This window comes from Palaemon carinicauda, chromosome 35, assembly GCF_036898095.1.
Source record: "Palaemon carinicauda isolate YSFRI2023 chromosome 35, ASM3689809v2, whole genome shotgun sequence".
NCBI lineage: Eukaryota > Metazoa > Arthropoda > Malacostraca > Decapoda > Palaemonidae > Palaemon > Palaemon carinicauda.
The window spans coordinates 7,221,815-7,247,586 of NC_090759.1; the positions used below are offsets into that span (position 1 = coordinate 7,221,815).

The window sequence follows — 25,772 nt, forward strand, 5'->3', positions numbered from 1 at the left end:
AGATTACCAATGAAGCAGGGGCAGGAAGTGAAGATGGTGCATTGAGAACCTAAGCAAATTTGTGGGTATGGACTGGCATAGAAAGAGGCGAGTAGAAGGAACTGTCTAAGGGCTTTGTCCTTCAGTGGACTAGTTAGGGCTGACGATGAGGATGATGATGACATAATATTCAGTGCATATCATGATGATGATTATTATTATTATTATTATTATTGTTGTTATTATTATTATTATTATTATTATTATTACTTGCTAAGCCACAACCCTAATTGGAAAAGCAGGACGCTATAAGTCCAGGGGCTCCAACAGGGAAAATAGCTCAGTGAGGAAAAGAAGAAAAGGAAAATAAAATATTTTAAGAGGAGTAACAACTATAGATATCTCCTATATAAACTACAAAAACTTTAACAAAACAAGAGGAAGAGAAATGCGATAGGAGAGCGTGCCCGAGTGCACCCTCAAGCTAGAGAACTCTAACCCAAGACAGTGGAAGACCATGATACAGAGGTTGGGGCACTACCCAAGGCTAGAGAACAATGGTTTAATTTTGGAGTGTCCTTATCCTAGAAGAGCAGCTTACCAAAGCTAAAGAGTCTCTTCTACCCTTACTTAGAGGAAAGTGGCCACTGAACAATTACAGTGCAGTAACCCCTTAAGTGAGGAAAAGAAGAAAAGGAAAATAAAATATTTTAAGAAGAGTAACAACTATAGATATCTCCTATATAAACTACAAAAACTTTAACAAAACAAGAGGAAGAGAAATGCGATAGGAGAGCGTGCCCAAGTGCACCCTCAAGCTAGAGAACTCTAACCCAAGACAGTGGAAGACCATGATACAGAGGTTGGGGCACTACCCAAGGCTAGAGAACAATGGTTTAATTTTGGAGTGTCCTTATCCTAGAAGAGCAGCTTACCAAAGCTAAAGAGTCTCTTCTACCCTTACTTAGAGGAAAGTGGCCACTGAACAATTACAGTGCAGTAACCCCTTAAGTGAGGAAAAGAAGAAAAGGAAAATAAAATATTTTAAGAAGAGTAACAACTATAGATATCTCCTATATAAACTACAAAAACTTTAACAAAACAAGAGGAAGAGAAATGCGATAGGAGAGCGTGCCCGAGTGCACCCTCAAGCTAGAGAACTCTAACCCAAGACAGTGGAAGACCATGATACAGAGGTTGGGGCACTACCCAAGGCTAGAGAACAATGGTTTAATTTTGGAGTGTCCTTATCCTAGAAGAGCAGCTTACCAAAGCTAAAGAGTCTCTTCTACCCTTACTTAGAGGAAAGTGGCCACTGAACAATTACAGTGCAGTAACCCCTTAAGTGAGGAAAAGAAGAAAAGGAAAATAAAATATTTTAAGAAGAGTAACAACTATAGATATCTCCTATATAAACTACAAAAACTTTAACAAAACAAGAGGAAGAGAAATGCGATAGGAGAGCGTGCCCGAGTGCACCCTCAAGCTAGAGAACTCTAACCCAAGACAGTGGAAGACCATGATACAGAGGTTGGGGCACTACCCAAGGCTAGAGAACAATGGTTTAATTTTGGAGTGTCCTTATCCTAGAAGAGCAGCTTACCAAAGCTAAAGAGTCTCTTCTACCCTTACTTAGAGGAAAGTGGCCACTGAACAATTACAGTGCAGTAACCCCTTAAGTGAAGAAGAATTGTTTGGTAATCTGTGTTGTCAGGTGTATGAGGACAGAGGAGAATATGTAAAGAATAGGCCAGACTATTCAGTGTGTATGTAGGCAAATGGAAAATGAACCATAACCAGAGAGACGGATCCAATGTAGTACTGTCCGGCCAGTCAAAAGACCACATAACTCTTTAGCGGTAGTATCTTAGCTAAGCTACAACCCTAGTTGGAAAATTAGGATGCCATAAACCCAAGGGCTCCAACGGGGAAAAATAGCCCTGTAAGGAAAGGAAATAAAGATATAATTAAACATAAAGTAAAGTAATAAACACGGAAATATCTTAAGAACAGTAACAACATTGAAATGAATATTTCGTAAATAAACTCTAGAAATCTAAAATACCAAGAGGAGGAGAAATAAGATAGAATAGTGTGCCTGACTGTACCCTCAAGCAAGCGAATGAATGTCAGGCACCGTAGTATGTATGTATGTACGCACTCATATTAAAAACTTATTTTCGTCTTGAACACGAAATATTGAATGTATAGTCGCACGGAAATTGGGTTAAATGTCCTTGGCTGGGGTGGTATGACCATTCAGTGCATAAGTTCTTTATTGAAAAAGTTAAGAAAATAAAATTTCACTTTCATTAGTTTTCTCTTACAATAAAATCATGATTGAATATAATTTTTCTTTTTAAATTGCCTATTTTAGCTTTTTGTTGATCATTTCAAAACTCGCAAATTTCCTTTATATAGACTTGATAGAAATAAATTCAGTGATAGTTTGATTGTTTCTTGGTATGACTGCATACCTAGTTTTCCTTCTGGAAAAATGTGTCTTTTGAATAGTTATATTAGAAATGCAGTTTAGGCGTTAATCGGTTCTTTATTCATTTTGATATCAACAATTCCGTTTAGTTTTAAATATTGTAGTTATATTGTAGAAATTTCCACTGGGGTTTGAGGTGAAAAAAAAAATGGGGGGGGGGAGTTTTTATTGTAGTTTAATGTAAGAATCACAAAAATTCATATGTTCACGATGCAATGTAATTTCGGATTGAACTTCAGACACACACACACACACACACACACACACACACACACACACACAAAATAAAATTATAAAATTTGAACCTGTAGTTTATAGTAAAAGAAATAAAAATTTGCATTTTCACTTGCAGTTGAAATATTACAAACCTAGTTTGCATTGAAAAAAGGAGTTAAGGCTAAATATTTAAAACTGACATATCAAGAAACAGTGTAGCTTTAAAATCGAATCCCAAATACAGAAATAAAAATGTCTAAAATTTGTGTTTCTGATTGAAGTCAAAACACCACAACAAGTGTTCGTTGTTCGTTTCAGATTGCCTAGAACTTAGACAGTTCCAAAACTTGAATTCTTCTTTCCCACCGTCATCCCTGGATTAAGAGGTCGGTTGTCTGATACGCCCTCACCAATGCCTTCTATCAAAGGCATTCCCTTCCACCAAACCTCCTCTCTCCTTATTATCCTTCCCTTATCTCGTCATCTAATTCTCTGACTCCTTCTCGATATCCCCCTCTACCGGGTTTTACCCTAGTTCTCCTTACTCCCTTCCCACCACCCATCCTCAACACGTGCCCACACCATCTCAGTAGTGATAGTCCTATCCCCTCTGTGATCTTTACTACACCTGCCATTCTTATTTTATCTTTTTCCAATCTTTCAAGTAGTGATATTCCCGTAATCCACCTTAGCATTCTCATCTCTGATCTATCAAGCTTTGCTTCCCAGACTAGGCATTAATGTGAGGGTAATATCTCCTTCAAAGGCTCTATTTCGCCTCCCTTTCATGGGAGTTTCTGACAAAACTCGCGTTTCGAGTATGGTCTCCGCTAAAACTTTTCCCGAAGGTGCGAGAAAAGGAAGTGGAGGTGGTTGCTGTCAGTTAGAATTACTCTTATGGAGTTTTGCTTCTCTCTTATGCTTTTATTTTTCTTTTCTTTTTTTTTCTTTTCTCTCGTTTCTTAATTTGGCTTCTCTTGCCAAGTTTCAAGTGCAGAGATGGAAGTTTTGAACGGAGATGGAGGAAAAGAAAGGTCGGGAGGATGAGGGGTAGGGTTTGAATAGCAATGGGACGAAATAAAGGTCGTGTGAATTAAAGGTTGAGGTTGGAAAGAGACAGGTCAAAAGAAAGGCCGGGTGAGTGACAGATACAGTTTGAAAAAGACAGGTCAACAGAAGGGTTGAGTGAGTAACAAAGGTTGAAAAAACATAGTTTAAAAGAAAGGTTAGGTTTATGACAGATAAAGTCTGAAAAGTGACTGGTCAAAAGAAAGGTCGGGTGAGTGACTTGTAGTGTTTGAAAAGAGACAAGAGACATGTAAAAGGAAAGGTAGGATTAATGACAAGTGGAGTTTGAAAACAGATAGCTCAAAAAATGTTTAGTGAACCACAGGCCGAGTTTGAAAAGAGGCATGTCAGGAGAAAGGTAGAGTTTTAGAAGAGACAGGTCAAAGAAAATGTTGGGTGAATAACAGTGTTGGTTAAGATAGATATAAAAGGACAACCATATGACAGAAAGAGAAAGAGATAGATAAAAATAATTGAAAATTTAATGACAGATAATTTACAAAAAGACAGGAAATATGAAAAGAAAAAACAAGTTAATTACAGGTAAAAATGGAAATGATGCAAGCTAAATGTAAAAGTTAATTACAGCTAAAGTTTGAAGAAATGTAAAAAAAGCAAAATTTGATTACAGGTAGAGTTTGAAAAGACATGAAATATGACGAGTAAATTACAAGTAAGGTTTGAAAATACACATGGGAAAAAGTAAAACTTATTGTAGGTAGAGTTTGAAGAAAAAAAAAAAACATTACAAGTAAAGTTTGAAAATACACTTGAGAAAAGCAATATTTATTACAGGTAGTTTGAAAAGATACAGGAAAAAGGACGATTTAATTACAGGTAAATTTGGAAAATACACCTGGAAAAAATATGTATTAGAGGTAGTTTGAAAAGAGACATGAAAAAAGACGAGTTTATCACAGGTCAATTTTGAAAATGCACCTAAAAAACGGCATTTATTACAGGTCGTTGGAAAAGAGACATGAAAAAGGACGTGTTAATTATAGGAGGTGGAGTTTGAAAATACACCTAAAAAACAAAATTTATTACAGGCCATTTGAAAGAAAACATGAAAAATGAAAATGAGGAGTTAATTGCAGGTAAAGATTGGAAATACAACAGAAAAAAAAGCAAAATATATTACAGAAGGGGAAACATGGTGAGAAAGGACTATTTAATAAGTAAACTTTGAAGGAACTATTAAGATAAAGGATGATTGGAATTATACCAGAAAATTACAAAACATAGGAAAGAGGGAAGAAGTAAGGCAGTGAAGGGTAAATGTCTGCAAGTAAAGGCCGGTTAGACTTGAATGGAAATAATTTAAATAGAAAAGGGTCATATGATGGATAAAATCAATTCCCGACAAAACAGAGATTTCAAAAAGCTGATTAATTCTAGCATCACATTTCTAATTGATTTCATCTAGTTTGAGAATATAATATAAAAAGATATTAAAATGAATTAATATTTTTTTCTTCTGTCGCACCACCTCCAAGCATTATACATTTCCTGAATTCGAGAGAAGAGGTTTGATACATTATCGTGTGCTTATGGAGGGGAGGGTGTGCTTTTAGACCTCGGTGTGGAAAAGGCTGTCATCAGGAGTGCCCCTCATCCTAATCTTTTATAGTGCAAGATTTCTCACAAGGGATTCTTCAAGAAAGGAAGGGGAAGAGAAAAGGGGTAGGGGCATTTGATAAAGCAGAAAGGGGGTTATCTGAAGAAAACGAAAGGGGAAGGGGGGAGGGGGAGGGATTGATTTTGGAATGATGTAAATGGAGTGATAGTGGGACGATACTATTTGGCTACCATCTCGAGGCACAGGCGTTCGTGACTTCGAAGTCAGGACGACATCATCTCTTTCTCTGTCTGTCTGTCTGTCTGTCTCTCTCTCTCCATCTATCCAGCAACCTGGTCTGGGCCGATCGACAGCGATCTCTTTCTCTCTCTCTCCTCTCACACACACACACACTCACTCACCCTCCAGAGTCTCTCTCTCCAGTGTTGTTTTGTACGCGGCAGCGTGAAGACTTGCATCCACGGCGCTCGCTGGGAATTAGTGGAATAGGACCTCCTCACCCAACCCCCCGCCTCTACGACCCAACCCTCGGAGTCTGGCCCTGTTTCTCTCTCTCTCTCTCTCTTTCTCTCCCTCTCGTCCTCTCTCTCTCCCTATTCCTCAGTGCCGTCCTCGTCCGAGTTAAGTGACCCTGTTTGACACGGCTTCAAAAAGCGCGTGGCACCCTGACATAATTTAGTTCGTCAGACTTAATTCACTGACTGATTGACAGTTTCTCTCAGTCAATCATCTGTTTTTTTTATTGAATATTTTCCCAGTTTTGTTTTTCGAATTGGGAAAACGATTAAGACTGGAAAAATGCAAACGAAGAAAAAGATTTAGCACGAGTTCTCAGATTCTTTTGAGAATTTTTGAAATTTTGGAAAAAAATTCGCATCTAGTAATTGCAAGTTATCAGTAATGCATAGAAAACCGCATAACATTTCCTGTGATTTATTGGTTTCATTTGCCGTTTAGCAAAGTGTTCATGAGGTGAAAATTACTTTGAACTTGAAAAAAGGAAAAATATAAAAACTGATTTAGAGAATATATCTGCATTCACAATGAGATTTGCGAAAATTATATAGTAAAGAGACAAATATAAACGACGTTTCTGCACTTAGAAGTATACATTGAGCCCCACAATTTATCAAGGTAAGACAACTGGAATTATGTCAAGTAGTTTTTATATCCATCTGTTGAAACGGTCAAGACTATGAAGAGAATTGAATATCGCTAAAGTACCTTCACACAGATGTCATTATTCATTGTTATACTAAAGATGATAATGATAATAATGATGATGATTATTATTATTGCTATTATTTTTAGTACTATTGCTATCATCATTATTATCCATAGCCAAAGGACACACACACACACACACACACACACACACACATATATATATATATATATATATATATATATATATATATATATATATATATATATATATGTATATATATATATATATATATATATATATATATGTATATATATATATATATATATATATATATATATATATATATATATATATATGTATATATATATGTATATATATATATATGTGTGTGTGTGTGTTTGTGTGTGCGTGTATGTGTATATACATATATATATATAAATTATATATATATATATATATATATATATATATATATCCATATATATATATATATATATATATATATATATATATATCTATATACATATATACGTACATGCATATATATATATATACATATATATATATATATGTATATATATATATATATATATATATATATGTAAATGATTTATATATATGTATATATATACATATATATATATATATATATATATATATATATATATATATATATATATATTTATACGGTATATATATATAAAGTTTGTATGTAATTGAAATAAAAGAATGAACTCGAACAAATATTTCCTAAAGTTATCTATAATCATGGAAAATGAAATATCTTCTATTACATTTGAAGATAAAAATTATGATAATTACATACCTTTTCATTTCAATCATGGTAGTAGTAGTAGTAGTAGTAGTAGTAGTAGTAGTAGTAGTAGTAGTAGTATTCTAATGAATAGCGATAGCTCTTTGCAATTCTTTAGCAGTGTTTATAAAGTTATACTTGAGTAGTCGAAGTAGAAACAGATGTCTAAAGAATAGTTATAGGCGAAATCATATAAAAAAAAAAAAAAAAAAAATCCCGGATAAAATAAAAATAAAAAAATTGATAAACGTTCAAATAAAATCAGGAGAATCGAGACGTGCAAATAATGGAATCTATAAGCAAATTTAGATAGTGAATTCAAAACCTGTATATTCGACATTATTTTTAGATACAGTAACGTACAGGATAAACATTAATTCAACTACTCCTGTAATCATTAACGAATTTGATTAATGAAACTGACATTTGATTAATTGGATTGACAGGTGATTAATTTGGTAAACATTCGAAAGCATTGATCGCTTAGAAGACCCCAATGGGAAAGTTGATTCAGGTAGAAAAATTCTTTTATTTATAAAAGTTTAAATTGAGGAATTTCAAATTTTCATAATTTCTTATGTCTTTTTATTTCTTTAAAAAACTTAAGATACGGATATACTAATATACTTTGAGCTGAAATTTGTCAGATTACATTATGGTTTAGAAAAAAAAATATAAATATTAAGATATTTATACTTTGAATATATATTAATCTTATTAAGATCTGTATAAATTAAAAATGCAAATTTGCTTTTAAAATTCTAACTGAAGCTTATATGATAACGTAAAGATAAAAAATACGTATATATAAAAAACGCAAAGATACAGGGAAATGATAATACATCCATATTAAAAAACATTACGGGCAAAAATAAAAATAAAAAATTCAATGAAAAATTGAGAAAAAAAATAAAAAAAAACGTAAAGAAACAGTTAAATAATAACATAGAGTTATATAAAAAATAAAGAAAATTATATAAAAACCACATCGAGAAAGAACCCGAAATTTGCGGACGTAAAGACTGACACGTCCTGATGCATTGTTAACGAAATGGAAAGGTAAAGCGATTAGCGAAACTAAATGAAAAATCTCACAATGAAACGGCAAGAGCAATAAAGCAACATGAATAAGGCAGCCGGGAATAAAAATCCTCCAATAAGAACGAGATAACGATCTTCCTCCAACCTTTACCCCCCACCCCCTCCACCCCACCCTTCCACCCCCGCCTTCCCCTGCATACGGCAGAGGCAACACAATGCCTCTGCAAGAATGATGGAATTTGCAACTATTTATTTCTCTCTGCTTTCCGACATTATTGCCTCCACTGAGAGAGAGAGAGAGAGAGAGAGAGAGAGAGAGAGAGAGAGAGAGAGAGAGAGAGAGAGTGGGGGGGGATCCTAATATGTCTTTGATGCGAGCTAGCTGTATGAATGATGACACCTACATCGTCGTGAGAAGCTTTGTGCTGACCGCACTGAAATACATAACTTTCTTTTCTTAATTCGTGAGAGGATTGTGAATCTTGGGGAGGATAAAGGCCTTATTTCTTCCTTAATTTATGAATGCACTTATTCATGCAGTTATTAATTCCTTTCTTTCGCTAATTTAATCATGTATTTATTCATTTCTTATTCATTCACTCATGAATTATTTTTTATTCATTCGTATATTTTTATTTTTTTTTCATTTTTCATTTTTCTAACCGAGTATATTTCAATTTCTTTCTTTCTTTATTTATTGATTCATTCTTTATTAATTTCTCCATCCATTATCCATTAAAGTCTTTTGCAGTAATAGTTTCTGTGAAATTTGAGCTGATTAAGAAATTGCACATGTTACTGAACATTATTATTATTATTATTATTATTATTATTATTATTATTATTATTATTATTATTATTATTATTATTATCGTGTGGTAGTTAGGAGGGAATGTTTAATGTTAGCATAAGTAAACAAATTTCTCTCTCTCTCTCTCTCTCTCTCTCTCTCTCTCTCTCTCTCTCTCTCTCTCTCTCTCTCTCCCAATCGGGTGCGGAACAGTGCCGCTTCTAAAGGTACTTAAAAAGCTACTTATTTGATCTACAAACTCGACGACAGAGGGCATAGCTAACAGAGACATTCAAAATTCTTAAAGGAAGAAGAAATGTAGAATACAAAAATCTATTCACGCTTAACACAAATCAGTCCAGAGGTAACGGACACAAACTGGAATTGAAAAGATACAACACCACTCAATGTGGTAATTTCATTACATACAAAATAGCATTTAAATGGAACAGACTTCCAGCAGATGTAGTGAACAGTAACATGGTAAACGAGTACAATAATAAGTTAGATAAGATTATAGAAACTCGGTAAACGTTTAAACGAATTCGCTCTACCCAAAAGCATATGGAGTTTCCGTAGGTGGACTAAAAAGTCTTTGAGACATCCAAAATCCTTGTAACTACTTATAAAAACAAATCCATGGTTTTTTTTTTTTTTTTTTGAAAGATTGAGAACTAAAAAACAAAAAAAGCCATGTCAATCAGAGTGAAATTATATTACTATGACCAAAATAAGATGCTGGGTGTATTTGATGTTTTGTGGATTGGAACTTGTTGTGATTATGATAATTTTGTAATCCATTTCATAATCCCTAATTAACATAATGATTTGAAAGTACCAAGGCGAAATATTTTCGAATTTTGAATGCTATAATTAGAGTAAAAATCTAGAAGGAATGAAGAATTAGATGGTAATGACTAACCAATTACTTAACTAGAAGGACGGCAGTGATAAAAGATTAAAGGGGAAAAAAGTAATTCTTTATTAAATCTTACTTTGAAAAATTGCAAGAAATAAGAACACAAAGAGGATTACAAAAGAATTGCAATAATCAAAAGTTTCAGGAGAGACACTGTTGATAACTAGCTGACAAAAAAAGAAAAAAAAAACTTTAAGTTAACCGCCGAAACTTTCAATTGAGATTTCAGACAATTGAGAAATATTTGAAAATTTCAGCAGTCCTCGACAGTTTGTAACTTCAAACAACTTTTCAGCCATTAAAAGACTTTTTTTCTTGTTGGTTGATTTCTTTTCTTCTTTTTCTTTTTTTTTCAAATTCATCAAATATTCTTTGGAACAGAAAAAAAAATGCACCCCATTGACTAAATTATACTTATTATTATAGTTTATAAAATTGGTACGTATTAGCTTGGAAACAAAATTATATTATATTAGAATATTCACAAGAGCCTATGTTCAGTTTGATCCCGAAGAGGGAAATCAGATAAAAAAAAACGAAGAGATAAAAAAAATCGATTTTATAATATATTAAAAGATTCATAAGAGCTTAGAGGCTGTTTTTATAAGAAAAGAGATGTTTACCAAAAAGGAAAATTTAGAAAAGATATGAAAAAAAAAGATTATTTTTTTTTCACAATATCTTCAAAGATTCATAAGAGCCTAGAAACTCATCTTATAGGAAAAACCACGTGTCTCAATAAGTAAAATATAAAAAAGAAATACAAAATGCCAATTTCTTCAAATGAAAAGAACCCCGTCGTTGGATATAGATAAGCCTTTCAATTACAGGGGAATCATACTTAGTGATTAGGGAAATCCAAGGAAATAGGTCATTGGGAAAATCCTGCTGTCTTGTCCCAATTATTCATTTTCATTTATAGAGCGGATTCAAGATTATTCTTGGCTGAAATTAGGCCAAAATCTAGACCAGAGGTAAAACAGAAGTACCTTTTATGTATTAATCACTCTCTCTCTCTCTCTCTCTCTCTCTCTCTCTCTCTCTCTCTCTCTCTCTCTCTCTCTCTCCGATACACATAGACATTATTATTGATATTACTTTGACTATAAGTACCTTGTTTGAAGTTATGGATTCTAAGTTTAATTTTGTGTAGCAAATATGACTTCACTGTTTCAGTAGAAGTTGAAAATCTAGGGGGTTATGCTCTCTCTCTCTCTCTCTCTCTCTCTCTCTCTCTCTCTCTCTCTCTCTCTCTCTCTCTCTCTCTCTCTCTCTCTCTCTCTCGTTAATTTTGGGAGGAGACATCGTCGGCCAATCAAGTCTAACATGCGGAATTCTTTTCTTTCTTTCGTATTTCCTTTGATCCTTCAAGCAGATATCTCTTCTTGAAATAAATATGTTCCTTAATTAAGCTTTTTCTTTCTCCAAGTAATTAAAATATTTCTTAGATCGACAAAAAATATAGGAAGATTAAGGTATAATTGAACCATATTTTCTTGTTATTCATTTGGAGTGAAGTAAAGAAAAATATGTTTTTTTTTCATTCTTTTTAGTAGAAAATTCAGCATATATATATATATATATATATATATATATATATATATACATATATATATATATATATATATGAATATATATATACATATATATATATATATATATATATATATATATATATATATATATATATATATATATACTGTACATACATACATACATACATATATATATGTATATATATATATATATATATATATATATATATAATGTAATATATATAATATATACATAGATAGATATGAATATATATGTGTATATATATATATATATATATATATATATATATATATATATATATATATATATATATATACATACATATATATATATATATATATATATATATACATACATACATATATATATAAATGAGAGAGAGAGAGAGAGAGAGAGAGAGAGAGAGAGAGAGAGAGAGAGAGAGAGAGAGAGAGAGAGAGAGAGAGAGAGAAATAATTAGTCAAAGGCCTTTAACAGGGATACTAGCCCAGTGAGGAAAGCAAATATGAAAACAGAATATTTACGCGCATAAAAACCATTTAAATCATATTGATAATAAATAATAGTATCAAAGATTTTAATAAAATCTGATTGAGATAAATCTTTCAGGAATGGTTTATCGATATAAATGATCTGACATAAGTCAGCGTGTCCTAAGGGTTTAATAGGGTCAGTCTCATAAAAAAAGCTATAATTTTTCGCTTATGTTGTAGACAAGGAATCATTCCGCGAAGCAATAAAAGATATGAATGATACATTATCAAACAAGAAGCAGCAAATCGTTAGCATTGTTTACAGAAATGTACAATTGGACACAGGAACTCATGGTACACCACTCTCTGAGAATGAGCTCCCTGCAGAAAATATCCAGAAGTATATAGATAGAGGGCCTCCGTCGAGGCTACACAGAGAATGTCTCCGTTCAGTAATGGTGTGACAAGGTGTACTTCCTCAGAGCGAGGTATGCCAGGAATCCTGCGTCCAACTGTGCTTCTTAAATCTTGGTACAGTGTAATGATATCTATGATACTAATATCCATATATAATTAACTTTAATTGTTATTTTATGAAGAATCACTATAGCCACCTTGAAAATGCATAAATAAATAAAATAAAAAACATGAAATGTGAAAAACAGCAAATGATTTATTTGAATCACTTTAGAATAAGTAAATATTTCTTAAAATATTCGCCTTAAGAAGAAATATATTGAAATATATGTTATACATTGTATCTTTAACCAGTAACAAAGTTCATAATATTATCAGGAATGTATAATCAATTCCAGAAACAAGGTATTTTGAGTTCAATATGCATGGCTTATCAGTACAAGAGCGGAGGCTAACTTAAATAGGATATTGGATGTATTCATGGGTTTTATGACCAACTGTACATCAATATCAAGGTCCATAATTTTGAGAGCAAATTATTATTATTATTATCATTATTATCATTATTATTGTAATTTCTTGCGCATGAATAATAGATATTGATACTTAAATTTGTCTACATTTTCATGAATGTGTTATTATTATTATTATTATTATTATTATTATTATTATTATTATTATTATTATTATTATTATTATTATTATTATTATTACAGGTTTAAGTTCAACAACTGACATTTTCCAATCATTGAATTGAAAATAAATATGAGGTATTTAGTTGATTATACATATGCTATACAGCGCTATTGGTACATTTTCTATATTTTTATCGCCCTCTTCACACACTGCTAAAATAAATGTCACACGCTGCTTAGGTACAATTTGGTATCCAAATGCACCGGTAATACTCATCAGTAACTTGATGAAGTTAGTAGAATTTTCCATCAAATGAAACCTTTCACCCAATATTTTCCCCGCCACTTTCCACTCGAATTTTCATGTTCCATTTATAAACTTCTGTTTTGTTGAGCTTCTTTGTTTAATTACTTGTGATCATCTATTATTCATTACAACCGATGAACTGTGTTGCAAAATTAACGCAACATATGCATAAATGCATGAAGTGAGACCCTTGTGTTATTATGAGAGAGAGAGAGAGAGAGAGAGAGAGAGAGAGAGAGAGAGAGAGAGAGAGAGAGAGAGAAAGTGTCCTTTGCACATTACAGTGTTATCTTGTCTGAGAGGGGTCGAGAGATTGTTGCTGTATACATATTCTTAGCTGTTAGTGATTTGCGTCTGTGTGCATGTACGTCAGAGAGAGAGAGAGAGAGAGAGAGAGAGAGAGAGAGAGAGAGACGTTTGTGTGCATGTGCGTCAGAGAGAGAGATAGAGAGAGAGAGAGAGACGTTTGTGTGCATGTGCGTCAGAGAGAGAGAGAGAGAGAGAGAGAGAGAGAGAGAGAGAGAGAGAGAGAGAGAGAGACTGACTTAAATAAAGCAAATAGCCATTATGTGATTAGCAATTATGAAAATTCGTCACATAAAGACACACATTACCTACCCGCAGAGAATTAGGAACTTGATTTATTTACATTGTGAGAAGAATAAACAATTATTTTTTTGAAAAAAAAAAACTAAGTTATTTTCAAGTAGTTGTAGCAATCATACAGCAATCCAAGCTATGACCCTAATTAGGAAAAGCAAAATGCTATGATCCCCTTGGCCCTCCAATAGAATCCCAATACACTTAAAGAAATTGAGCAGTAAATAATTATTCATAAATAAATGAGACTAATGACAACGTAAAATTGATAAGGCCTAACTAATAAGTCTTGTAACGAGACTTGAAATTCGTTGTTATCGAGGATAAGAAAGTTCTGAAAAACAATAATAACTTTTATCCATATTTTCCTTCACTTATCGAATGGTCTTGCATACAGTTCCCATCCTATAAGAGAAGCAAATGCAATTTCACTACCATTTCTACACTATTTCGTTCCAAATATCAAAGTTTAACATTTGCAATTTAAACTTTTTTTTTTCCAGTTTTGTTCACGATTTATTGTTTTGCACAATTTCGTATATGGTTTTTTAATCATTATCTACCGAATTGAACTCTCTATCCCACTCCTGTTTGTCAAGCATTTTCAACTTATTTACATACATTGAATATTCCTTCATATTCCATTTTTCATTATGAAATCCATCATACAATCCATCCATTTGTCTTTTGCATTAAATTCTATCAAGACAGCCATCCTTTCAATTTCGCCCCTATTTGCCTTATTAAATCTATCAGGACAGCTAACCTTGTAATTTCGTCCGACTTTGCCTTTTACATTCAAATCTATCAGGACAGCTAACCTTGTAATCTCGTCCCACTTTGGCTTTTCCATTCAAATCTATCAGGACAGCTAACCTTGTAATCTCGTCCGACTTTGCCTTTTACATTCAAATCTATCAGGACAGCTAACCTTGTAATCTGGTCCCACTTTGACTTTTCCATTCAAATCTATCAGGACAGCTAACCTTGTAATCTCGTCCGACTTTGCCTTTTACAATCAAATCTATCAGGACAGCTAACCTTGTAATCTGGTCCCACTTTGGCTTTTCCATTCAAATCTATTAGGACAGCTAACCTTGCAGTCTCGTCCGACTTTGCCTTTTGCATTCAAATCTATCAGGACAGTCAACATTTCAATCTCGTCCCGTTTTCTATTTTGCATCCAAATCTATCAGGAGAGCAAATCTTTCATTCTCGTCTCGATTTGTTTTTTGTATCCAAATCTATCAGGAAACCCAACCTGTCAATCTCGTCCCTATTTGTCTTTTCCATACAAATCTATGAGGACAGCTAACCTTTTAGTTTTGTCACTATTTGTCTTTTCCACTCAAATCTATCAGGACAGCCACCGTTTCAATCTTTGTCAAAATTTGTAGGAACTTTTCTTTCTGGCTCTTATTATTGTGATCAAAAATATATTGCGGTATAAATAATATATTATAGATTTCTTGACATTCCAAGTTCCCCAGGTTGAAATGGACAATTTGAATAGGATTTTCAAGCAAATATGTTCTGTATTTACCCACGTTGGTTCTTTCTGATAGTATTGTTCTTCAAGTTAACACGAACAGTGGGTTGTCTTTTATTTACTGTTGTGTTCTGTCTTGCATATTTGAATATTTTTTCAAACTTCAATATTTGATCCTGATCAGCCATTTTTTTACGTGCCTTGTTTTCTGGGTTAGTCCATCATATTCCTTCACAACCAGTGTTGTGAAGCAATATCATATTTCATTTTGACAAAAATGAATTTGCCATGTGATGTTGAAGAATTGTGGACGTAACGTAAACAAGATGAAATGTGGTGATATCATGAAAAAAAAATTGGTTCACGTCATGCAATTCGCTTCTTCAAGGGCAAGGCCAGGATGAGAAATACGATTTCCCTTCCTGTCACTGGTGACATGTAAATTAAATATGGACGGATACCTTCACAAACAGCTCTTATGCTGTTTAATCACAGTAAGTAGGTGGTTGCAGTGGCCTATTGGAAATGTCCCTGCTAAGCGATCGTCCGACTGGGATTCGAGTCCCATTAAAGCTCGATAGTTTTTTGTAGGGTCTGCAACCTCACCATTCTTGTGAGTTAATGATTGTGAGTTTAGGGGGAGCCTATAGGTCTACTTACTGAGTCATCAGCAGCATTGCATGGCCCTCCCTGATCCCAGCTTGGGTGGAGAGGGGGCTTTGGAGCTGATCATGAGTTTATATGGACAGTCTCTAGGGCATTATCCTAATAGCTAGGGCATTGTTACTGTCCCTTGGCTCTGCCATTCATGAGCTGCCAAAAAATTCCTTTATCTGCTGATTCTGATTTTCCTTTTTTAAATTGAGTTTTGTAGCGGTATGGGAATTGCAATTAGAACATACAGGCATTGTCTACATATGAGGCTCAAGACACTTCTAGTTCTCTATAGAGTCACAAGCTATCTCCAAGATCTTGAAAAGAATCCACAATCTCACTTCTTTCCAACACACTCACCAGACGTGATCCATGCTCTCACCTCCATCTAACATGTTAACTAGATTGCATGTGAACTGTCACTTGCTTACAATACACTAACTGGGCTGCATGCATACTCTCACTTCCTTTACCCCAATTTAACTAGATTGCCTCTATATTCTCACTTCCTTCCAACAAGCTAACTAGAGTACACCATTGGCATACTCTCACTTCTTCCAACAAGCTAAAGAGAGTACATCCTTACCCTCACTTCCTTCCAGCATACTAACCTGATTGCATGCATACTCTCACTTCCTTCCAACAAGCTAACTAGAGTACACCATTAGAATACTCTCACTTCTTCCAACAAGCTAAAGAGAGTACATCCTTACCCTCACTTCCTTCCAGCATACTAACCTGATTGCATGCATACTCTCACTTCCTTCCAGCATACTAATCTGATTGTATGCATACTCTCACTTCCTTCCAGCATACTAACCTGATTGCATGCATACTCTCACTTCCTTCCAGCATACTAACCTGATTGTATGCATACTCTCACTTCCTTCCAGCATATTAATCGAATCGCATCCCAAATCTAAGCTCTTTCCATCCTGCTAACTGGATTTTATCTATTCTCTCATTTACTTCTAGCAAGGTAATCTGATTTTATCTATGCTCTCACTTCCTTCTGATAAGTTAACCTGGTTACATTTATACTCTCACTTCCTTCCAACACACTAACCGGATCACATCATTGTAAGACTCGGTCACACATGCTTGATTCTTTTGTACCGGAAACATTGATGTATGGGATTCCAAAGCAAACGCCCTCCAGCAATATACATTATTATTATTTGGAAAAAGGATGTATATTACACTAATCAATTTCTAGACATCCAAAAGCTGTTCCTGAACTGTAAAGATGACGGCATGATATTCTATACTACCCTCCAAATATTCTCCTTTCCTAAGAGGTAACAAATTTCCATATACAATTATGTATATACACACACACACACACATATATATATATATATATATATATATATATATATATATATATATATACATATATATATACATATATATATATATATATATATATATATATATATATATATATATATATATATATATCCCTTTATGAGTGGAGGCACCTTAACATGGAGAAAGGGTTTGTGTATCACCACGTTCAGTAAAGCTGTACTAGTCATGGCCACCCATACTAGGTTCGTTTGCTGTGAGCAATCAGACTAAAGTCTCACCATCACTAATCTACATTGGTCAGCCTGTTGATGAAATGGCCAAATCCCTGAAATGTCTGAAGCTTTTGTCCTGCAGTGGACAAGAAACGGCTTAATTTATTGTTGTTGTTGTTGTTGTTGTTGTTGTTGCTGTTGTTGTTGTTGTTGCTGTTGTTGTTGTTGTTGTTGTTGCTGTTGTTGTTGTTGTTGCTGTTGTTGTTGTTGTTGTACAGTTTGAATACCAAAGAGAATTAAAATTGGAAAACTCCCGAAAAACGCGACAGGTGTCCTCAGTCCTTTATCCAATCGATTCCATCCGGGCCTTTCCCATCGGAGTTCATTCAGATAACACCTGAAGAATCGACCAACTTTTGTCATTAGCACCCGGCCCCCCCCCCCCCCCCCCCAAAAAAAAAAAGTCGATCGATTCGGCGAACGGTAAGGTCGTATGTAGACATCTGTAAATGAGACTGGTGGAAATCTAGTCGGTGTGGTGAACTCCGCATAGAAATGGCATGTTTCGCTATAATTATTGTCGTCTATATGAGCGAGTGTGGCTAAATTTCATCTTATTTGTGCACAATTATTATTATTGTTATTATAGCTGTTGTTGTTGTTGTTGTTGTGATGATGATGGTGGTGGTTTGTTATTATTATTATTATTGTTATTATTATTATTATTATTACTATTATTATTATTACTGGCTAAGCTATACAACCACAGTCGGAAAAGCAGGATACTATAACCCCAGAATCTCCAATAGGGACAGAAGCCCAGTGAAGAAAGGAAATAAGATAATTAACTACATATGAGAACCAATAAAAAATATAAGATCATCTAAAATCGGTAACAACGGTTAAAATTTGAAGAGACTTGTCAATCTGTTCAACATAAAAAGATTTGCAGCAAGTTTGAACTTCTGCATTAATTGTGTTTATGTAAGGCGTTGATGCTAAATATTTCTACAAAGCAGCCAAATGTAGCCTACGTTAATATTATTATTATTATTATTATTATTATTATTATTATTATTATTATTACTTGAGCTACAACCATAATTGGAAAAGCTGGATGCTATAAGCACAGGGCCCCAACAAGGAAAAATAGCCCAGTGAGGAAAGGAAATAAATGTACTACAAGAGAAGTAATGAACAATTAAAATAACTTGGTTTAAGAACAGTAACAGCATTAAAATTAAAAAAGGTAAACTATAAAAAGAGACTTAAGTTCTTAGCTCCTAGATTAAGTTTTGTGACGTCATTGGTGTTATATGACGTCAGCGGTTAATACCAAACTTTTTACTCGCAACAAATCCTAGTGCAATATAAGAAACTAGCTAAGTACACATCATTATTGATATAATATAACTCCAGGGGACAGGAAGTGTTTTTTTTTTTTTTTCTTCTAAAATACCTTTTCAGGTTCTGTGACATAGCAGGTTTTCTGTGACGTCACTATTGCGTCACTAGTGTTCTCTGGCGTAATCCTTTTTAGCAGCAAACGACGTTGATAATTTGGTAAACAAATCGATCTATATTTACCTTTGAGCGCTTCGGACATCGCTCTATGACGTAATTACATTTGACTATGACGTAACTACGTTTTCAATATGAAGTTTTTACATTTTACGCTACAAACAACTGATGCGTTGAATATGAAGTTGTATTTTGGTTATTAACGAAACTTTAAATTGAATGAGGATTATCAATTAGATTCATTAGGTCTTAATTATGTCTCATAATATAGATTATTTATGAGTATTATTAGTTATTAGTGTACGCGACTCGTCAAAATAACGTCTAAATATTTAGATGGATATGCACACACACCCACACACAACCTCCTCTCATCAGGGTATGACTACTCATTCTCCCCCTACCCGAGAGACAAGGAGAGCTGTATGTGACCGAAATATATATATATATATATATATATATATATATATATATATATATATATATATATATATATATATAATATATATATATATACATATACAGTATATATATGTATAGTATACATAACTAGAAAATTACTCTTTATTATATAGGAGAGATTATTATTATACTTTTGAGAAGATGGTAAGATGGTATACCAACTGAATGTTAAAATTCATAGTTTTGTTTTGCCCGAAAAGAATAATTTGACATTAGGATAAAAATGTCAATCGTAATATTTATCTATAAGCTCGATTATTTTATATTACATTTTCTTCTGTAAAAACTTGAATTTATAGCTAATAATATATATGATTATTCACCTTTAATGATGATGATGATAGTATGAAGAAGAAGAAGAAGAAGAAGAAGAAGAAGAAGAAGAAGAAGAAGAAGAAGAAGAAGAAGTGTTTATGAAGAAAAAAACTATTATATACTTATTAAAGCATTAAAAGAAATACATAGTTATCTTGTGGGATAAATCTGAAATTACCATTCTACGATGATTGTTTTACAAACAAATGTCTAACAAAATATAACAAACAAAAAATATAATAATATAAAAAGACCATTTACTTCAATAAAATATAATTCAAATTTAAGAATTTTAGTTTTATCATTGGATAACAATAAATCAAAAGATGAAAAATCAAGACATTTCCTCCTAAAGTAATTGTACCTGTATCTCTTCCCACGGAAAACAATCAATTAGTTCTTCTTAGGCGACAGGTGGGCTCAGGACCTAGAATGACCTTGCCAAGATGTATAATGGTCATTACAGTCAAGATAAACCTTATGGCTCGGGGCATACCCGTCGGAGGACGGTATCCAAAGCGCTGCTTTGCAAATCAATTTGTTTATTTCAATCTGCAAATTTTAAAAGATGTGCCTATTATATCATATCAAGGCCGACAGACTGGCATGAAAGAAATACCTTTCTGCTCATCCCTCGCCAACACAGGAATGCAACAGAGCAAGACATGAACAGCAATAGATGCAGCGGTGTGTATCTGCATTGTAATCGACTAGGCAGTCGGCAGACAGCCAGCAGCAGGGCCAGCAGCATCCGAGAGATAATTTGTAGTTTCGCCCGAATTCTTTCATGGCGAGGGTTGACAGGTGGTGGGTTACAACAGAACAGGAGAATGAACAGGGAAAAGAGAGGAGGAGGAGGTGGAGGGATAGAAGGAACGGAGGGAGCTCAGGTAAAGGAGGGATGTGGGGATAGTAAGACTATGACAGGTAAAGGTAGCTCGAGGGGGAGTAAGGGAGGAAGAGTATGAAGAGGAGGGAGAAGTAAAGAGATAAGAGGAGGTAGAAGGACCTCATGTAAAAGGGAATTGATGTGGAGGAAAGGGGGAGTGACGTGGGGGAAGGGAGGTCATTGCTTCTCCCCCATCCTATTTGGACGTCTTTGTTAGGATGCTGACCACCTTTGTTGCCATTCGAGATAAAAAAGATGCTTCATCCGGTGAGATGATTATCTGTGTTTTGGGTGGCTGGTGCTTCTGAGCATCGTCTCTTGCGGTCCTTCCTTCATGCTTAATTTCCCTCTATGATCGCTTTTGTTGCCTTTTCTCTTCCTATGAATTGCATCTCAAGCCTGGTGGGATTCTATACAGTAGGGGAATTCTGCGTTTTCATTTACATTTTCCTTTAGACAATTACTTGATTTCCGCTTGAGGAGGAATGTATGAACTGAGATCTCTCGTCTCGCAATAGATAAACACTGTGTATTTCTATTGTGCTTGGCCCGACCAGATATTCTCTCTCTCTCTCTCTCTCTCTCTCTCTCTCTCTCTCTCTCTCTCTCTCTCTCTCTCTCTCTCTCTCTCTCTCTCTCTCAATTGATATATACTGTGTATTTCTATTGTGCTTGGCCCGACCAGATATTCTCTCTCTCTCTCTCTCTCTCTCTCTCTCTCTCTCTCTCTCTCTCTCTCTCTCTCTCTCTCTCTCTCTCTCTCTCATTATCTGAGATTTTCTTTCTATTCATTATTAATCAGATCTCTCTATATCCATTTTTCTCTATTCTCTCCCTCGATTTATTACAGTACTGGTTCTCTCTCTCTCTCTCTCTCTCTCTCTCTCTCTCTCTCTCTCTCTCTCTCTCTCTCTCTCTCTCTCTCTCTCTCTCTCTCTCTCTGTATTATTTGGCTCAATATCCTTAATTTATAACTTTCAATTAAGCCTAAAATTGAAAACACAATATCAAGTCTTGAAATCACCTAATCACTTTTTGCTGGAAAGTCCTAACTACAATTTTATTTTCAGAAATGATAGTTACCAACATAATCCTCGCCATAGTTATATCAGCACTGTTCCCGTGCAATGGTAACATGTACAAATAAAGTTATTTGGGCATTAAAAAACTTACTAGAAAGCCATAATAATTGCCTTTCTCATGACAAACCTAATTTGAATAAGGATACTTTATTATACACAAAACTAACCTAACTAGCTTGTCTTTTAAGCATAATATATTTTCATCACGGTTTGAGAGAAGGAGGCTCACTATAATCGGTGAGCCTGTATGGTAAGGACGTTTCCAATTATTACCCATTCATGTTCCCGTGATTTCAATCTTTGGAGAGGATTTAAAGAAATCCCCTTCAAATGAATCCCATATTAGGTCAGAGATTACACTGTTATCACCGTATAAACATTTCATTATTTTTTGTAATCCGTGATCATTGAAAAGGATTCAACATTCATCTTCCGTTAAATTTGATTTCTGTCCGTCATCAAGATTTTTAGAAAATTCTCGTAACTGTTGGACGTTGTTGTCAAAATATTACAGGTGTTTTGTATTTACAGAGTTAACTTGCATGTAGTTTCAATAACACTTTAAAATTATATCATGGTTTCCCTTGCTTGAAGGTACACTTAGGCACACTATTCTGTTTCCTTATTCCCTTTCCTGATTTGCTATTTTTCCTGTTGGAATCATTGAGCTTATAGCATCCTGCTTTCCCATTAAAGTTATAACTAGCTAATAATAATAATAATAATAATAATAATAATAATAATAATAATAATTATAATAATAACGACTTTTGTCTTTAGTATCATCATTTCAGAGCATGCATTATCGAAACTTTGCACTTCAATTCATCAGCAACAGCAATAATAATAATAATAATAATAATAATAATAATAATAATAATAATAATAATAATAACGACTTTTGTCTTTAGTATCATAATTTCAGAGCATGCATTATCGAAATAACTTTGCACTTCAATTCATCAGCAACAGCAATAATAATAATAATAATAATAATAATAATAATAATAATAATAATAATAATAATAATAATAACGACTTTTGTCTTTAGTATCATCATTTCAGAGCATGCATTATCGAAATAACTTTGCACTTCAATTCATCAGCAACAGCAATATAATAATAATAATAATAATAATAATAATAATAATAATAATAATAATAATAATAATAATAATAATAATAATAATAACGACTTTTGTCTTTAGTATCGTTATTTCAGAGCATGCATTTTCGAAATAACTTTGCACTTCTATTAATCATCAACAGCAATAATAATAATAATAATAATAATAATAATAATAATAATAATAATAATAATAATAATAATAACTAAGTAGATTTACTCAAAGAAATGTCCTTGACTCTCAACTAACGTTTGCTTGAGTAACAGAACGGCAACAGCAGCAGGAATAATAGAAGTAGTAGCAAAAGAACGTCAGTGATATAGCCCCTGGCTGGCCCTTTGTGCTATGATTGGGGTCACTCGGGTATGGTTTGCAAGGAGGTGCCCCGGGTATGATGCCCCGGAGGAAGGCAGATCCATGTACTGTAATAAGGACGTCTCCTTAGGGCACCCTTTTGATATTTTACGACCTCTGGGCAGACTGCGTTTATCTACGAGGGCGCATGGGTGGTGCCCTAGGGCCCCACTTCGATAATTAAGAGAGAGAGAGAGAGAGAGAGAGAGAGAGAGAGAGAGAGAGAGAGAGAGAGAGAGAGAGAGAGAGGATAAGAATATTATTAACTGCTGATTAACGGTGTACGCGACCTTTCAAAAATGTCCGCTAAATTTTTAGATAGATATGTACACACATGCACACCCACCCCTTCTCACCAGGGTATGACTAGTTCTTCACCGCCATATCCGATGGACAGGGAAAGCTCCTCAAAATAGGAAAGAGAGAAACACACACAATCAAACAAACAAACATTTATATATATACATATACATATATATATATATATATATATATATATATATATATATATGTGTGTGTGTGTGTGTGTGTGTGTGTGTTCATGTTTGCATAGTTTTAAATATAAATATATATACATAGCCCCTCTCTCTCTCTCTCTCTCTCTCTCTCTCTCTCTCTCTCTCTCTCTCTATATATATATATATATATATATATATATATACATATATATATATATATATATATATATATATATATACATATATATATATATACATATATATATATATATATATATATATATATATATATATAAAACATAAGTATACATATTTATATACAGTATATGCAGACACTTGTTCTTTATCATATAGGGGAGGTTCTTAAAAGCAATTCCATTTAAGGAATTTCCGTAATAAGAAGATAGACAGACAGAACAAACTAAAAGACATACAAACAAACGTACAGTGACCGGAATGGGTAATGCTTTGATTGATAATTCTAGAATGTAAAATTTATGGCAACGTAGATTCCAAAAGTGTTAGTTAATCTGGCATTCATCATTTCTTTCATTTCCGATATCATATTAAAATCACATATTTATTCAAATTACATCTTTTTTTCTGATTCCTTTCCTATTTTCTTTCGGTTTCCATTCGTTCTCATTTTTCTTTTCTCGTCTACGTTCTCGTGCAATTCCCTTTTCCTTTCATTGCCAATCGTCATACATTTCCGTATCATCTTCCCTTTCTCTCGTTAAAATTTTCTTTAGTCTTTTTATTTCTTAGTCTCCCACTTTCTTTCCTTCCGTTATCATTTCTCTTAGATCTTCATTATCATCTGTCTTAATCTCGTATCACCTATCATCGTTCATTATTATTTCCCTCTCCCATTATCTTCTTTATTTTACTAGGATTCATCATTCATTTTCCCTCCCATCTTACTTTTCTCTCTTTAACGCCTTTCTTTTATAGGCATTATTATTCTCTCTCTCTCTCTCTCTCTCTCTCTCTCTCTCTCTCTCTCTCTCTCTCTCTCTCTCTCTCTCTCTTTCCACTTTAATCACCCAAATGTATGAGTTTCTAAGCCTCCCAATACCACAAGTTTCGCTCTACCTTACTTTGTTGTTCCTGAATTTGATGAAACGCTTCTCTCTGTCTCTCTCTCTCTCTCTCTCTCTCTCTCTCTCTCTCTCTCTCTCTCTCTCTCTCTCTCTCTCTCTCTTCCGCAAACTCACCCACTCACTAACACGTGCGCACCCTTTTTCTCTCCTTTTATTTACGCAACTCATTCCCTGCCACTCAATCCAAACACTTCGTTGGCAATTCGTATTTTTAATCATCGAATTGAATTATTTAAAAGAATTCAACGTAATTATGTCAAGCTAATCAGAGCGCTGGTTCACATTTTTCCCTCCCTCAAATAGTCCGCTGAAAAAAAAAAAAAAAAAATTGCTCATTTTCGCACAATATAAAGATGGATTACACGAAGTATTCGCTATAGCGAAAACATGGCTTGAATATTAACATTCCTGGGCATTTTTTTTTTCTTATTGGTTGAATTTTAACACATGGTAGGATAATTGGACTGCACTTATGAATTTGGGGCAGAATAGCCAGCGCTGGGACCTGTGAGGCCCTTCGGGACTGACAGGATAGTTGGGGCGATCAATAATTTGTTACAATAGATCATTTCATTATTTGATAATTATGACGCGTAATAAAAATGACTTCGCAGTAGATGATTTATTATTATTATTATTATTATTATTATTATTATTATTATTATTATTATTATTATTATTATTATTATTATTATTAGAGCGAAAAGAAAAGTATAACAAATGAACATGAATTTTTTA

At 33.7% G+C, this 25,772-nt stretch overlaps 1 protein-coding gene across 1 annotated transcript in view; it reads left to right on the plus strand.

Annotated features, from left to right (window-relative positions):
* Positions 1–5,784: 5,784 nt before the first annotated feature.
* LOC137627388 (irregular chiasm C-roughest protein-like) overlaps positions 5,785–25,772 on the plus strand; it is a 62,483-nt gene continuing 42,495 nt past the window's right edge. Inside the window, exon 1 of the mRNA XM_068358472.1 lies at positions 5,785–6,470. The gene's annotated coding sequence lies outside the window, so the exon portion shown is untranslated. The remainder of the gene's footprint in view (positions 6,471–25,772) is intronic.